Here is a 16,479-nt window from a genome sequence, read left to right as displayed (position 1 = left end):
TTTTTGCTCCGTAAAGGTAAGATCGCAAGTTGTCAAGTGCCCAAACTATTGCTAACATTTCTTTCTCGTTCGTAGCATATCCTTCTTCAGTTTTATTTAAGGATCGTGAGATGTATGAGATGGGTTTATCTTTTCCGATTTGTTCCTGTGATAATACAGCACCAATGGCATAATCAGAAGCATCTGTAGTTAAATTGAAAGGTTTGTCGAAATCTGGAAATGCTAATACATCAGCTGAAACTAATAATTCTTTCAAGGTATTAAAGGCTTTTAATGCTTCCTCATTTAATGAAATCAAAACACGTCTGGAGGCATTTGCCTTTATTTGAGAGAACTCTCCTCTTGTTAGGTTGGTCAGAGGTTTTGCTACATTTGCATAGTCTCGAATAAATTTCCTATAATACGACGTTAGTCCAAGAAAACTTTTGAGTTCTTTCAAATTGTTTGGTGGACAAATATTTTGGATAGCTGCAACTTTTTTCTCATCTGGTTTTATCCCATTTGGTGTTACGATATACCCAAGGAATTCTACTTCAGTTTTCATGAAATGTGTTTTCTCCAAATTAACCTTCAAATTTGCATCACGCAGTCTGGAAAATATTTTGTCAATATTCTTTAGATGTTCTTCCTCCTCCTCACCATAGACTATTATGTCGTCAATGTATACATAGCAGATCTTTCCAATATAATCCTTTAGGATATCATCAATCATTCTTTGAAATATTGCGGGTGCATTTTTTAGACCAAAAGGCAACCTAAGGAATTCATATTTTCCATTCATTGTAGAAAAAGCAGTTTTGGGGACGTCAGAGAGCTTCATTTGTATCTGGTGAAATCCAGACGTTAAATCTAAAGTTGTGAAGAATTTTGCTTTACTTAGACTTGCAAGCGTAGAGTTAATGTCAGGAATTGGGTATGTATCAGGAACTGTGACAGAGTTTAACCGTTTAAAGTCAAGTCTAATGATACCTTCATTTAACAATTCTTGTACCTGTTTTTCAACTTCTGATCTCATGCAGGCGGGATATGGATAGCTTTTTGTGTAAATCGGCTCATTAGTCGTTGTTCTTATTTCGGCTCTTACATCTGTACCAGCAACTTCTCTATTGTTGATTGGTCCAAAAAGCGATCCATATTTTTCTATTAAGAATTGTACCTTTTCTTGAGCGTTAGTGGACAGAGTTTTATTAAATATTAAATATGTGTGTAGAGTTTTATTAAATATGTTAAGTGGAAGTTTTATATTTCCTTTGATGGTTAAAATATGATTTTTACGGTCAATCATTGCCTCTAATTCTTTTAGGGTATCATCGCCAATGATCCCATCAAATGAATTAAGTCCTTGTAATACATAAAATGTTAAATTAGTATTATTACCTACGTGTGAAAAAAATTTACCCTCTACTTTTTCCGTAATAGGGATTTTACCACCGGCCGAATGCACGAAAAATTGTGTTGAAACTTTTTTTGAATTTTTTGATAACATGGGACTTATAAAATTTTTGTTTGCTCCTGTGTCGATTAGAAAATTTCGCACTGAGCCGTCGTTTCCTATGTATTCTATATAAGGTACGCTGGATAGGCACCGTCCATAAAATTTGCCTGTTGTTCCATATTTTGGTTGTAGCAGTCATGTTGGGTGTAGTTGTACCTTCGGCGTTGATCATTATTATTTCCAGTTTCAATATTGAACATCTTTTGTTGTTTGCTGTTGCGGAAATTATCTGATTCAAATTTCCTTTTAAATTGATGTGAATGCTGTGGTCTATTCATGTAGTTAATTTGCCGGGTTTGTACAGTTGGATCGACATCCATTCTTTCAACCGGTGCTGAAGTAATATTTCTTGGAACATGATGGTATTCTCTCGGTCTTTGATTGAACCTGTTGTTTCCGCTTGATCTGAAGGTGATTGGTCTCCTTGGTGGTAAATTTGGAGGAACATCTCTTCTGCTCATCATGTTCGTGGGCACGGTTACCGAATTGCCAGTATTTACGTGATGAATTGGATGATTTCGATAGTTTAAATTTTGAATGTCGAGGCACGCAGTATATGCTTCTGGTAGGCTCTGAGGTTTTTGGACAATAATCATCCGAGACAAATCCGCACTTAGTCCCCTAATAAAAACATCTAATGCCCTATTTCGGTACGTTTCCATTAAAGCACTAACAGTTTCTGATGAATAATTTTCTGTCTTTAATTTGTTGATTATGAGAAGTTGAAAAATTCACGGGGTGAGGTAATTCGTGGATTAGTACGGCAGTATTCTGTTCGAAACCGGATAACACGATCCTCCAACCATGACTATAATCAAGAAAAATTGTATAAATTAATAAAAATGCGCACTCACCAAAATTTAAATCTTAAAGAGTCACTGAAAAATATTAAAAATTGTTAATAAATATTGAAAATAACAAAAAATGAAAAAAATTACATAATTATTGAAATCTGAGAAAAATATGAAATGAGAAAATTTTTAAAGAAAATAAATTTTTTAATAAAATAAAGTTATGAAAAATTTCACTTTATAAAGAATTTAAATGAAAATAAAACCAAGAATAAAAAGGATCTGTGTATACAATACATACAGTGTCTCTCATAAGTATTCGAATTTAGGTATAATATAAAAAGAAACTAAATTTAATAACATATTTTGTATGCATAATTAATAAATTAATTTGTTAAATTCTCTAGACAGTCCTTAGCTTTGATATCACGCTTTTTTAAACTTTAAAAATTCACATTTACTTAAATTAATTTAGCTTTATTTAAAAAAGTCCATAAAATTACCTCACACAAGTATACGAATTTTATCTGTATTTCATATTTGACTATATTATACGAAACATAAAAATTAGAATGGAATGGTCTTTTTGCTTAAAATTGTTTTAAGAGGTTACTATCAACCGAAGAGATATATTTTTGGCCCATTTGGCCCATTTGGCCCATTTGGCCCACAATTTTGGGGCATTTGTACCATCTTTTCATATAATATCATTAAAATTACGATTTTTGACCATATTTGCCATTTTTTCTCTTTTTCCAGAGATAAAACCAATATTTAATATTGGGATTTAATAGATTCCTTCAGGTATCTAAAAATAATAATCTTTGTTATAAGGATTTGTTTTTAAACATTCCATGATATATTTTTGGTATCGTTCTTCTGTTTCTAATTGAATTATCTGGATCTTAAGTCCCTTTTCGTACCACTAGGGTCGATATTTTTCGACAAAATTGGTTAGTATACATTCATGTACATATTAGCATTAATATATTTTAAATTTTCAAGACATCGTAGCGGTGTACAACTCCAAAACATGCCTTAATAAAACGTAATCCTATACAGTAGATTTTAGTTTTTACTACTCATAACATTCAGGATTATGTTCCCCATTACAACAACACTGCACAGTGGTATAGGAAAAAAAAAGAGGGAAATAATTCGGTAACTTCTAAACGGTTAATCCGATTTTAATGAAATTTGGTATGCACAAAGAGGAGGTGTTGTCGAGTTTAGGTTTTGAATTTGGACCTTATAGGCCAACCAGGGGCCCGGCGGGGGGTCCTCAAATTAGGACACCTCGGCTATGTTAAATTTTTAAAACGATCCTATTTCTTCATTTGAGTTTCGATTTAAAAAAAATTTCGTATATAGAATCTCCTCATCGAGCACTATAAAAAATGTCGTCAGTAAATTATCTCTTATAGTTTAGGAGATATTCGCATTTGAAAATTAAAATTTTAAAATTTTTACCGTTCTTACTTTAGTTTTTTGATAATAGCGGGTCCAAATATTCCAGATTTTCGCCATTTCTTTTTTTATTCGCTTAACAACAAGTTTATATATCAAGCAGTGAAAGAATTATGTAAAAATCATGACTGAGTCCAAAAGTTATAGGCAATTTAATTTAAAAAATTAAAAAAAGGCGATTTTTTGCCATTTTTTTGGGAAAAAAGTATCTTTTTCTTTTTAAGTTATCTAAAAAGTTTCTAAGAAGAGTTGAAAATTTAAGAGCGTAAAATGGAACTCGCTCGCGATTCGAGTCAAAACGAGTTAATCGCGAGTTTTATAATTTTGTAAATAGAATAAATTAAAATTTATAAGGCATAATCAATTTATATATAAATATGACATAACCAAATAAGTTTCCCATACATACATACATACATACATACATACATACATACATACATACATACATACATACATACATACATACATACATACATACATATACATACATACATACATACATACATACATACATACATACATACATACATACATACATACATACATACATACATACATACATACATACATACATACATACATACATACATACATACATACATACATACATACACACAAACATACATACATACATACGTACATATATACATACATACATTTTTCCCCTTCATACATCATTCCCCTTCAAACATTTAGAAGACAAAACTATTGCGCATCACCCCAGACGCCACGTTAGAAACACTTCTGGACGATTGTTAGACGAGAACGCACATTTTACAAAAATAAAATACATTGATTTCGAATTTTCGTCTTCCAGAAATACACTTTTAAGTTACTTCCGGATGATAGTTAGAAGAGTGCATCCATTTTGCTTAAACAAAAAAATATGACTGTTGAACTTTTTTCATCTGGAAGTATACGTTTTAGTGACTTCTGTATGAGAGTTGGGTAAGAACACACATTTTACAATAACAAAATACATTGTTTCCTAATTTGTATCTTCTTGATTTGTATGTTTATGTTACTTCTGGAAGACAGTTTGAAGAGTGTTTACATTAATGTTGTATTTTATTTCATCTGGAAGTGTGGATTTTAGTCACTTCTGGACGACTATCAGACGAGAGCACACATTTTACAAAAACAAAATACATTGACTTCTAGTTTTCGCCGTCTGAAAGTATAGTTTTAGGTTACTTCCGGATGAAAGTAAGAAGAGTACAAAAACAAAAAATATAAATACTCCATTTTTAGCGTGAACGCGAAAAAATAAAAATAAATAATACAGAAATTTTGCTAAGTTCAGTGATGTTTTGTCCAGCCATGTTTAGTTTTAATTATTCATTGTTAAACATAAATGAGTTATTGAATTTAAAGTTCATAGAAAAATAGTGTAATTAATATAATGTGATAAAGTAATAAAAAACAATATGACATTGTTGTGTTAAAAGTCAACTGTAAATAAACATTTAATAAGGTTTTGTTAATTGGCGAAGTTTATTAAATATATACCAAAAAGTAGTTATCTTCAAGGATTATATAAATTAAATTAAAAAGTAAGTTGTCATATTTTACATTAAAATACTATTTTAGGAATAAGTTAACAACTCTAAACGGCTTCCATTTCCATTATTTTTAAACGAAGTCTAATATCTTAATTGGTTTAGGAGTTATAAGCATTTAAAGACTTTTTCAAGTTGTACGTTTCGTCTTTCATTTGATGAACATTGCATTTTTAACCTATTTAGATTTATTTGAGTTAAATCTTATCTTTCAATATTTTTTAAACTATAAGCGCGTTTAGGTCCTGTTTCTAGATTACGTATGATCACTATGAGGTAAAATTTTATTTGTATTTCATTATCGTAACAAAAACAAAATACATTAAAATTTTTACTTAAAGAATTCAAACGCTATATGGAATCATTATATTGAAATTAATACTACTGTTTTATACATAAATTATTTTTTGACTTGGATAAATAATTTTAAAAATAAACCATGGCTCGTAATTTTCAATCTTTATAAATGGTTTAATTCCAAGTTATTTAAAAAATGTTCATGAAAGGTAATGTTTTAATTGATTAAAAACAATAAATTAATTAATTAAATTTTAATTTATTTATTTTTTAGAAAGTAGTAGCTTGTATTGTACCCCTATTAAAATACTTCTAACCGAATTAAAATATAAAAAAGGGATCTGGTAAGTTATATATGTCTTATTTCATCACGCGGCTCCATTAAAAATGTCGATTATTTGCAGAAAATGTAAAAAATGGATCTGACAGTTTAAATTTTGGTGGTAAATGTATTGGACATAAGAGAATCCTATTTTATTGCTTCCTAAAGTATAAGAGGTAATTTCAATAAATACAAAAGTAAGTACATTCAAGTTGTCAAGTTGTACATTTCGACTTTCATTTGATGAACATTGCATTTTTAATATATTTAGATTTATTTGAGTTAAATCTTAACTTTCAATATTTTTAAAACTATTTGCGCGTTTAGGTCTGGAATCATTATATTGAAATTAATACTACTGTTTTATACATAAATTATTTTTTGACTTGGGTCACTCGACACGAAATTGCCCATATAAGATATTTAATATTGAAATCAGATAGTTTTAAACCCACCTTTTTTAAATAAATACAATTTCATTAATTTTCATATAGCTTTGTATTTAATTATTCTAATTATAGGTACTTTTTTAGTTATTAACACCAGGTCTTTCTATGACCTAACATATGATACTAATATTCTTAATATTTAGCATGCCGTTCCCAAGATATTGAACCTAAGTATTAGATGAGAGCAAACAAAAAATAGTATTGCAATATTAGTGTCAAAAGCAATATCCCGTTTAGGGTCGTTAAGGTGTTTCTATCGTTAGTGACTGTAAATAATTTAAAAAATAATCCATGTCTTAGTAATTTCAGGTAATGTTTTTATTGATTCAAAACAATAAATTTATTAATTTTTAATTATTTTATTTTTTAGAAAGCAGTAGCTAATATTGTACCCCATATTAAAATACTTCTAACCGAATTAAAATATAAAAAAAGGATCTGGTAAGTTATATATGCCTTATTTCATCACGTGGTTCCATTAAAAATGTCGATTATTTGCAGAAAATGTGAAAAATGGATCTGACCGTTTAAACTTTGGTGGTAAATGTATTGGACATGAGAAAATCCTATTTTTATTACTTCCTAAAGTATAACTGGTAATTTCAATAAATACAAAAGCATGTATTTTCAATATTAATTATAATATTATTTTGGTTTATTTCCTTGAAGGAATAATACGTTCCATAATATAACTCTTACAATTTGATGGATTAATCATAAAATTGATGAAGAACTACAAAAATATTTTAGAGTCCAACGTTTTACAATTTTTGGAAGTATACCAGTCAGCAGTTGGAATATTAATACAGATTCCCTGAAAATTATCTTATTATAAGGTAATAATTCTAAATTTTTGATACATATGTACATTAGACCGACTCACTCTGTATAGAAAGCAAAAACGTGTTTTTGTTACCCCTCCCAAAATTTACCTTGCTTTGTTTTATGATGATTCCCGAAATATTTTAAGTGACCGCTGGAAAAAAGGTATTTTGGAATTATTTTTTTTAAATTTTTGTTTGTTTTGAAACAAAATATCCAATACGGGGTATCGTTTAAAATGTATTTTAAAGTCGCGTCCAATGATGTATTAATCATAAATACCGTTTGCTTATAATTGTCATATTTCAAATGATTTAAAATTGTTACGTTTTTACTAAGAAAAATGAAATATATGCATATACTGTATATATTGTTTAAGAAATGCTGTATAATTTAAAACAAAATAACTAAAAAGGGACTTTTTTGTAACCGGTTCAGCTCACGAACGGCCATCGATAGACTAGAAATATTTTGGGAACCATTATAAAACATTACAAAGATTTTTTGAAGCTACATATAATACTTTTTTAGATTAGTTGTTAAATCAATTATATTTTCTACTATTTTAATTTCAATTAATTCAATAAAAACTATAAAATTTCATTTAATTAGATTTATTTTTATAGATTTCATTTTGGTGAGTATACTAATAGAATTAATAGGCAAAGCGATTTTTGAGACCCCTTTTACTCTCACAGTATACATCCGATTTTGCCCAAAAGTATATCATTTTAAATGTATTTCTTCGGAGATGTGCACAATTTATATATTAATGAGATCGGTCCAGATTTCTGGGAGCTATAACCATTTAAAATTGTTACTAACAAATAGAAACAAAAGTCACACGTACGAATGCTTGAACTAAATAACAAACAAAGCAAGAAACAAAACATAAAAAGTAAACAACATCCAGTTGTTTACATAAAAAGTAAACAACATCCAGTGATGCCACATATAATCTTAAAATTATTAAAATTTTTATCTGTATTCATTTTACATATGCATACATATTTTTGTAATCGATATAATTTCGATTAGGGAGGCAGAGCTCCCTTTATGTACTCTAGTATACATAATTGGACATAGCGCCCATAAAAGTCCTTTTACGAAAATCTCTTATACGCACATTACTTATTACTTATAAAGCTATTGATACATTATTTGGCAAAATATTAGTTTTGTATACTTCTGTTTCTCCTATACTAGGGCCAGCCCCTAAAAGCGCTTTGACCGTATTTAAAGAGCATAATCAAATTGTGTTGAACAAAATTTTGCGTAGAACAAAATTATATATGTATTTGTATTTTGAAAATCTCACACACATGCATACATGCAAATTACTAAATTTATAATTTTCAATAAATCTTGGAATTGTAAATATTTGATCAATTAGAAAAGTAATAACATAGAAGTAGCTGGTGGAGGGTATTTAAGATTCGGCACAGCCGAATATAGCACTCTAACTTGTTTTTATTTATTTTGTTGAAGGATTAATGCGTTCCAAAATATAACTCTTACAATTTGATGGATTGATCATAAAATTTATGAAGAATTACAAAAATATTTTAGAGTCCAACGTTTTACAATTTTTGGAAGTATACCAGTCAGCAGTTAGAATGTTAATACAGATTTCCTGAAAATTATCTTATTATAAGGTAATTATTCTAAATTTTTGATACATATGTACATTAGACCGACTCACTCTGTATGGAAAGCAAAAGCGTGTTTTTGTTACCCCTCCCAAAATGTTCCTTGCTTTGTTTTATGATGATTCCCGAAATATTTTAAATCTAGGGATGACCGTTCGTGAGCTAGACCAAATTAATAAAAGGTATTTTGGAATTATTTTTTTTTTTTAATTTTTTTTTTTAAATTTTTTTTAAACAAAATATCCAATACGGGCTATCGTTTAAAAGATATTTTAAAGCCGCGTCCAATGATGTATTAATCATAAATAACCGTCTGCTTATAATTGTCATATTCCAAAATATTTAAAATTGTTAGGTTTTTCACTAAGAAAAATAAAATGTATGCACAATTTTGCTAATTTTGCGCACCACTAGACTTGGCTTCAAAAAACCTTTCAACTGATACCACATACCATATGTATTGTTTAAGAAATACAGTATAATTTAAAACAAAATAACTAAAAAGGGACTTTTTTGTAACCGGTTCAGCTCACGAACGGCCATCGAGAGACCAGAAATATTTTGGGAACCATTATAAAACATAACAAAGATTTTTTGAAGCTGGTTTAAAATATTTAATTTAACATGAAGAATCGTGTTCCCATACGATATTTTCTTTAAAACTGTCCAGCTCACGAATGCACAACACTTAACCGAAAATATTTTGGGTAACAGCATATTGCATAAGTGCGAATATTATGAGGGGGATAACTCATGCACCATTTTTTGTTAGTCGGTCTAATATACATATATTACTTTTTTTGTTAAATCAATTATTTTTTCTGCTATTTTAATTTTAATTATTTCAATTAAAACTATAAAATTTCATTTTATTTAGATTTATTTTTATAGATTTTATTTTGGTGAGTATACAAATAGAAGAAGAGAAAACTCATCTTCTGGAAAACGAGAATACTCATCTTCTAGAAGAAGAGAAAACTTATCTTCTAGAAGACGAGAATACTCTTCTTCTAGAAGAAGAGAAAACTCATCTTCTAGAAGATAAGATAGGAACACTTCTAGATGATACTAAGTAGTCAATTCAAGAAGTGACTTCCTAGTTACATCTAGAAGAGTCTTTGGCAATACCTTACTTCCAAGAGTCATCTAGAAGTTTCTTCTGCGGGTCTTCCAGAAGTATATTCCACGTTACTCTTAGACGTTCCCCAGATCGGCATCAGTTCTTGTCACCAGTCGGGAACTATAAAAACTTATAGTTTTTATTGAAATAATTAAAATTAAAATAGTAGAAAAAATAATTGATTTAACAAAAAAGAAATATATGTACATTAGACCGACTCACAAAAAATGGTGCTTGAGTTACCCCCTCATAATATTCGCTCTTATGTAATATGATGTTACCCAAAATATTTTCGGTTAAGTGTTGTCCATTCGTGAGCTGGACAGTTTTAAAAAAATATCGTATGGGAACACGATTCTTCATGTTAAATTAAATATTTTAACCCAGCTTCAAAAAATCTTTGTTATGTTTTATAATGGTTCCCAAAATATTTCTAGTCTCTCGATGGACGTTCGTGAGCTGGACCGGTTACAAAAAAGTCCCTTTTTAGTTATTTTGTTTGAAAAAGTAAAAATTTTAATGTATTTTGTTTTTGTTACGATAATGAAATACATACGTAATCTAGAAACAGGACCTAAACGCGCTAATAGTTTAAAAATATTGAAAAATAAGATTTAACTCAAATAAATATAAATAGGTTAAAAATGCAATGTTCAACAAATGAAAGACGAAATTTACAACTTAAAAAAAGTCTTGAAATGCTTATAACTCCTAAACCAATTAAGATATTAGACTTCGTTTAAAAATAATGGAAATGGAAGCCGTTTGGAGTTGTTAACTTATTCCTAAAATAGTATTTTAAAGTAAAATATGACAACTTACTTTTTAATTTAATTTATATAATCCTTAAAGATAATTACTTTTTGGTATATTTAATAAACTTCGCCAATTAACAAAAACTTATTAAATGTTTATTAACAGTTGACTTTTAACACAACACTGTCATATTGTTTTTTATTACTTTAGATTCACATTATATTAATTACACTATTTTTCTATGAACTTTAAATTCAATAACTCATTTAAGTTTAACAATGAATAATTAAAACTAAACATGACTGGACAAAACACAAAACATCACTGAACTTAGCAAAATTTCTGCATTATTTATTTTTATTTTTTTCGCGTTCACGCTAAAAAATGGAGTATTTATATTTTTAATGTAAACACTCTTCAAACTGTCTTCCAGAAGTAACATAAACATACAAATCAAGAAGATACAAATTAGGAAACAATGTATTTTGTTATTGTAAAATGTGTGTTCTTACCCAACTCTCATACAGAAGTCACTAAAACGTATACTTCCAGATGAAAAAAGTTAAACAGTCATGTTTTTTTGTTTAAGCAAAATGGATGCACTCTTCTAACTATCATCCGGAAGTAACTTAAAAGTGTATTTCTAGAAGACGAAAATTCGAAATCAATGTGTTTTGTTTTTGTAAAATGTGCGTTCTCGTCTGACAATCGTCCAGAAGTGTTTCTGACGTGGCGTCTGGAGTGATGCGCAATAGTTTTGTCTTCTAAATGTTTGAAGGGGAATGACCGAAACTAACACATGCAAAATTATTTTACTAACACATTTACATTTTTTTTATATATATAATTGTTGAAAAAAATGTTGTGGATGATTCCATCAACAATGACAGTGAAATGATCGGTCAAATGATGGTCATTTTTACAGAGTTGTATTTTTTGTCGTTACAAGATACAGTGCACTCGCGGTAACGTGAACTAATTAAAACCAAGGGAGTTCATGTTAGCGAAATTGTTCACGTTAGCGATTGTTAAATTGCATGAAAAAATATCAAATTTTAATTTAGAAATCTGTATTTTACACGCTTGAGCGTGATATTCTTTTATTATTATTTATATTATTAAAATATAAAACTAAAACTTTATTAAAATCCATTACAAAACAAAACAAGTATGAATGTCTAGTCGGGCGTAGCCGACCATATGATACCCTACACCAGTCAGTATGTATGTTAAAAATGGGAATTATTTAAAAAAAATAAAGCATTTGGTTTGTTTTTTTTTTAACTTTATTTCGGAATATTTTTACTTTTTTTTTGCAAAAAAAGATTTTTTACAAGAAGGCTCAAAGGGGAGTATGGCCCTATCCTTAAAAATGTTGGTAGGAAGAGTTCTATGTAGAATTTAAAAGTGTAATTAGTGTTTGTAAGTGAATTTTGACCTTTAAGTCATTTCTGAAGGGGAGTGTGTATGGGGGATAGGGTAAAATAAAGCCCGATCAGTACAAAAATCGGTAGTGCCATTTAAAGTTCTATAAAACTAAGTTTTGTCGAATTTTGTTAACATAATAGATCATTTTGGGGGGTACGGTTGTATGGGAACTAGTCGAAATAATGGACCGATTTTAACCATTTTCAATAGGCATCGTCCATGGGACAAAAGAAGCGCGTATGCCAAATTGCGGCCTGTACCTTGCGCACGTGGTTTACATGGACAGCCAGACGGACGGACATAGCTTAATCGATTCAGAAAATGATTCTAAGCCGATTGGTATACTTTAAGGTGGGTATAGGACGAATATTTTTGTATGTTACAAACATCAGCACAAACCCAATATACCCTCCCCACTAAAGTGGTGTAGGGTATAACGAGATAACGAGAAAATATCAATTGAAATAAAATTTTCAATGGATATTTCATATTTTATTTTATATATTTCATATTTTATTTTTATTTATACTGCCTTTTCTTTTAACTGCAAACATTTAGATTTTTTACATTCATGCCGACTGATTCACTTCACATAAGAAACTAACTTCAAATTTCTTTGCCATACAAACAAAATAATTTAGGTGATATAAACTCATTTATATAAGGATATTCCCAAAATTTTAAAATTCGAATTTAATGAATGTATTTCAATGTTGTCTACATGCTTGTTCACGTTACAAAGTAGTCAATGTAAAAAACATGTTGTTCACGTTAGGCGGTGTCCACGTTAGACGGTGTTCACGTTACCGCGAGTGCACTGTAATTGTTTCTACGAAGAAGAAAAGTTGCGTACAAAAATATTGAAATTAAACAAAAATCAAAAAAATAAGTTAAACAAAAAATAAAACGATAAAAACAGTTGAATAAAAACAATAAAAAAACTTAAAAAACAAGAAAAGACTTGTGAAAAAAATTATAAGATAAATAAACTTTGATTAATAAATTTATAATGAATAAAAAGCATTTTCAAAAGGGAGATGGGAAAAGGAAGCATTGGTGAAGCTCAGTTTATTTGATATTTTGAGAGGTATGTATAATTATATAAATACTATATTAATATCTATAAATTTCAGATGTTTTTCAGAAGCAAGGAGTATTCGAGTTCGAAAGACGGTGGAACGCAGCCACCATAGAATGCAACAAAAAAATACTTGAAGAAATCAAATTAAATAGTTTTATAACAAAAATAATTACAATAACAATAATAAGAACAATAATAACAATAATAAGAACAATAATAATAAGAATGAAAGAATAACAATAATGAAAATATAATAATAATAATAATTAAAATTTTTTTTAAAATATTATAAAATTGTATTTTATTGTAATTAAAACACAAACCAGTCAGCTTTGATAAATACATTCATCAAGTGTGAGTGAACAACTATGATGGTTATATCAAGTTTGATTAGTCAGTAGTGACGGATTTATACATCAAGCTGTATATGTTCATTGGGATGGATATATCCATCAAGCATGATTACTCAACTGTCACTTATATTTATATCACCCTTGATTTGTAAACAACAATAGAGTGAGCAGCAAAAATATATGTTTTAAAGTCTTTCGAATTCATAAGTGCGAGGGTGATACAACATCACATGTACACAAATGATTCCATCACTTTTTACATATTGCCCTTAAGAAAGTGATGGGAGCTTTGTTCTACGCATTGATGGATACATTCTCAGTAGTGTCAGTCAATTGACCGGTCAAATGACTGTCACTGTTCTTATAGGGTAGCTAATTCCCGATGTGCTTCGCTACCCCAATCGAAATTAAATACATAATAACTAAAAAAATTATTTATTCAAATAAAGTATAAAATTTTTCTAAAGGTTAATTAAAATTTGTCTTGATGACAATGTATTTCATTTTTTAAATTTTAAAATAATAAAAAAATGGCCAATTTATTTCTTACTTGCTAAAATTTAATATATACTTTATTCTTAAAAAATAATTCAGTATAAATAAAAAACCACTTAAAGATTTTGAAAATTCTAACCACAATAATTTTCCAGATTAACAATAAGTTACATTTGAGAGATGCCAAGCAAATTATTGCAAGTTCGACAATTTTTTTCTAAATGTTCACATGAATGTCAAAGTTATTATTCTAGCTCTAATAGTTTCTTAGATATTTCCTAGATAAACAATATATTTTCCTCGATAAACAATATTTTGTATTTTATTCATATGGGAGATGTCAAGTCCTCATTGAAAGTTTGCGCGTTATACTCTAAATGTTCAGATGAATGTCAAAATTCTTCAAGTAAAATTTAAAGATTCTCGCTCTCATAGATTCTCAGATATACGAATTTTTCTATTTTCTTTATATGATGAATTAGTTTATTGCCCAAAATGTTAACATGGATGTTAGAGTTATTCGTGCAAAATTTTAAGATTGTAGCTGTAATAGTATCCAAGATAAACGAATTTTTGTATTTAATTTATATGGGAGGTACCGCGCCCCCTAACGCTAGTCCTTCCACATTTTATCTTAAAATAATCATATTGACACTAAAATGGCTCCGACAAAATTTGAGGACTATAACTGTTACAATACCTCAAGATAAACGAATTTTTGTATTTAATTTATATGGGAGGTACCGCTCCCCTCATGGTTAGTCCGCCAATTTATTACCCACAATGTTTACATGGATGTTAAAGTTAAATGTTAACATGGATGTTAGAGTTATTCGTGCAAAATTTTAAGATTGTAACTGTAATAGTTTCCAAGGTTAACGAATTTTTGTATTTAATTAATATGAGAGGTGCCACGCCTCCTAACGCTAGTTCGCCCACTTTTTATCCTCAATAATCATATTGATACTAAAGTGTCTCCGACAAAATTTGAGGACTCTAACTGTAATATTATCTCAAATATACGAATATTATATTTTCATAATGTGGGCGTGGCTGCTCGCCCACTTGAAAATTCAAAATAAAAAGTAGTCTATTACCTATTCCAGACATACAGGAATACGCATACGAAAATTTCAAGCAAATCGGTTTAGCCGTTTAGTAGTCTATAGCTTTCAAAAATACAAACATATAAACATTAGAGTGCTCCAAGCTTGTATGAAGGAAAAAAATTTATCCTACAGGCCGTCCCCCACCTAGACTTGTTCTATTTGGTTATAAAAATAAGTCGTGCAAAAAATTAGGTCAATAGGATTACGTTTACTGGTGCCGCAACGGCTCTGAAGTTTGAAGATGCATTTACAAGGGGAAAATATGCAATTTTTTCAGTTTTCACAAAAGTTTTGTCATTAAACAATTTGTTTTGCATTTTATTGTCAAAGAATCGTAATGTACACAGAATTAGCGTTACAAAAAGACAAAAAACACAAAAATTGGTTGAAAAATGTAAAAGTTATTAAAAATTCCCCAGGCCATTATCGTGTCTCATTCGAAATGTAATCAAAAAATAAACATATTTTTTAAAATATTCTAATAAAACAATTGTATTGATTAAAATACATCTGTAGTTACTTGAATTTTGATATTTTTAACGGTCGTTTCAAAATTAAAATTTTAGTTTTTTTGATACTTTGTTAAACAAATTTCAATATTTTTGGGAGAACTCATAGGGATTTATGGACAACGGATTAGGGAATAAAACAGTAAAAAAATTATTGTCAACACCTCTTATAGTTTGTCTGTACCTGCAATTTGAATTCAGCGGATTTCGACAATAATCCATCTTTATGTAATATTTTGCAAAATTAGCCTTTTTATTATATTGTTGTGAATTTCAAATGGAACCTTTTGTAAATTTATTAGTCCACATGTTTCTGAATATACATCAGGAGTTTCATGCAATTTGGACGCCATTAACCCATAAACTTTAAAGGTCAAAGGTCAAATTTTGTAATAATTTGCATTTTTTAAAGGAAACTAGTGGAAATTGTTTCTATTTTTAGGTACATTATCATAAAACTTAAGAAATTTATTTATTAACAAACGATATTTACAATAATAGTGAAAAAAATAACCCTGAAACGGCCATGGGGTCAAAATGACCCCGATGTTTTAAAAACATGCCAATTTGGACATATTTCAATAAAACCCGTTTGCAATCCCATAAAATTATAAAATTTAAATTTATTTATATCAACAAGACTTAAAAATGCTATAAAACCCATATAATAAATGAAAAATAATTAAGTTTTCAATTTATAATATTCAGAAAAACAAAAATAAATTTATGATAATTAAATGTTATTCTAAAAATTAGAACATATTTATAAATAAA

The 16,479-nt window shown here is 28.8% G+C and overlaps 1 long non-coding RNA gene across 1 annotated transcript; it reads left to right on the top strand.

The window, feature by feature from the left end:
- The first annotated feature begins 12,786 nt into the window (after positions 1-12,786).
- Positions 12,787-13,399, top strand: LOC124418795. The gene is made up of 2 exons (XR_006940254.1): positions 12,787-13,245; positions 13,303-13,399. It is a non-coding gene; the product is annotated as an uncharacterized LOC124418795 (long non-coding RNA).
- The last annotated feature ends 3,080 nt before the right edge of the window (positions 13,400-16,479 follow it).

This window comes from Lucilia cuprina, chromosome X (genome assembly GCF_022045245.1).
Source record: "Lucilia cuprina isolate Lc7/37 chromosome X, ASM2204524v1, whole genome shotgun sequence".
NCBI classification, from domain to species: Eukaryota; Metazoa; Arthropoda; class Insecta; order Diptera; family Calliphoridae; genus Lucilia; species Lucilia cuprina.
This window is presented reverse-complemented; position numbering and strand designations above follow the sequence as displayed.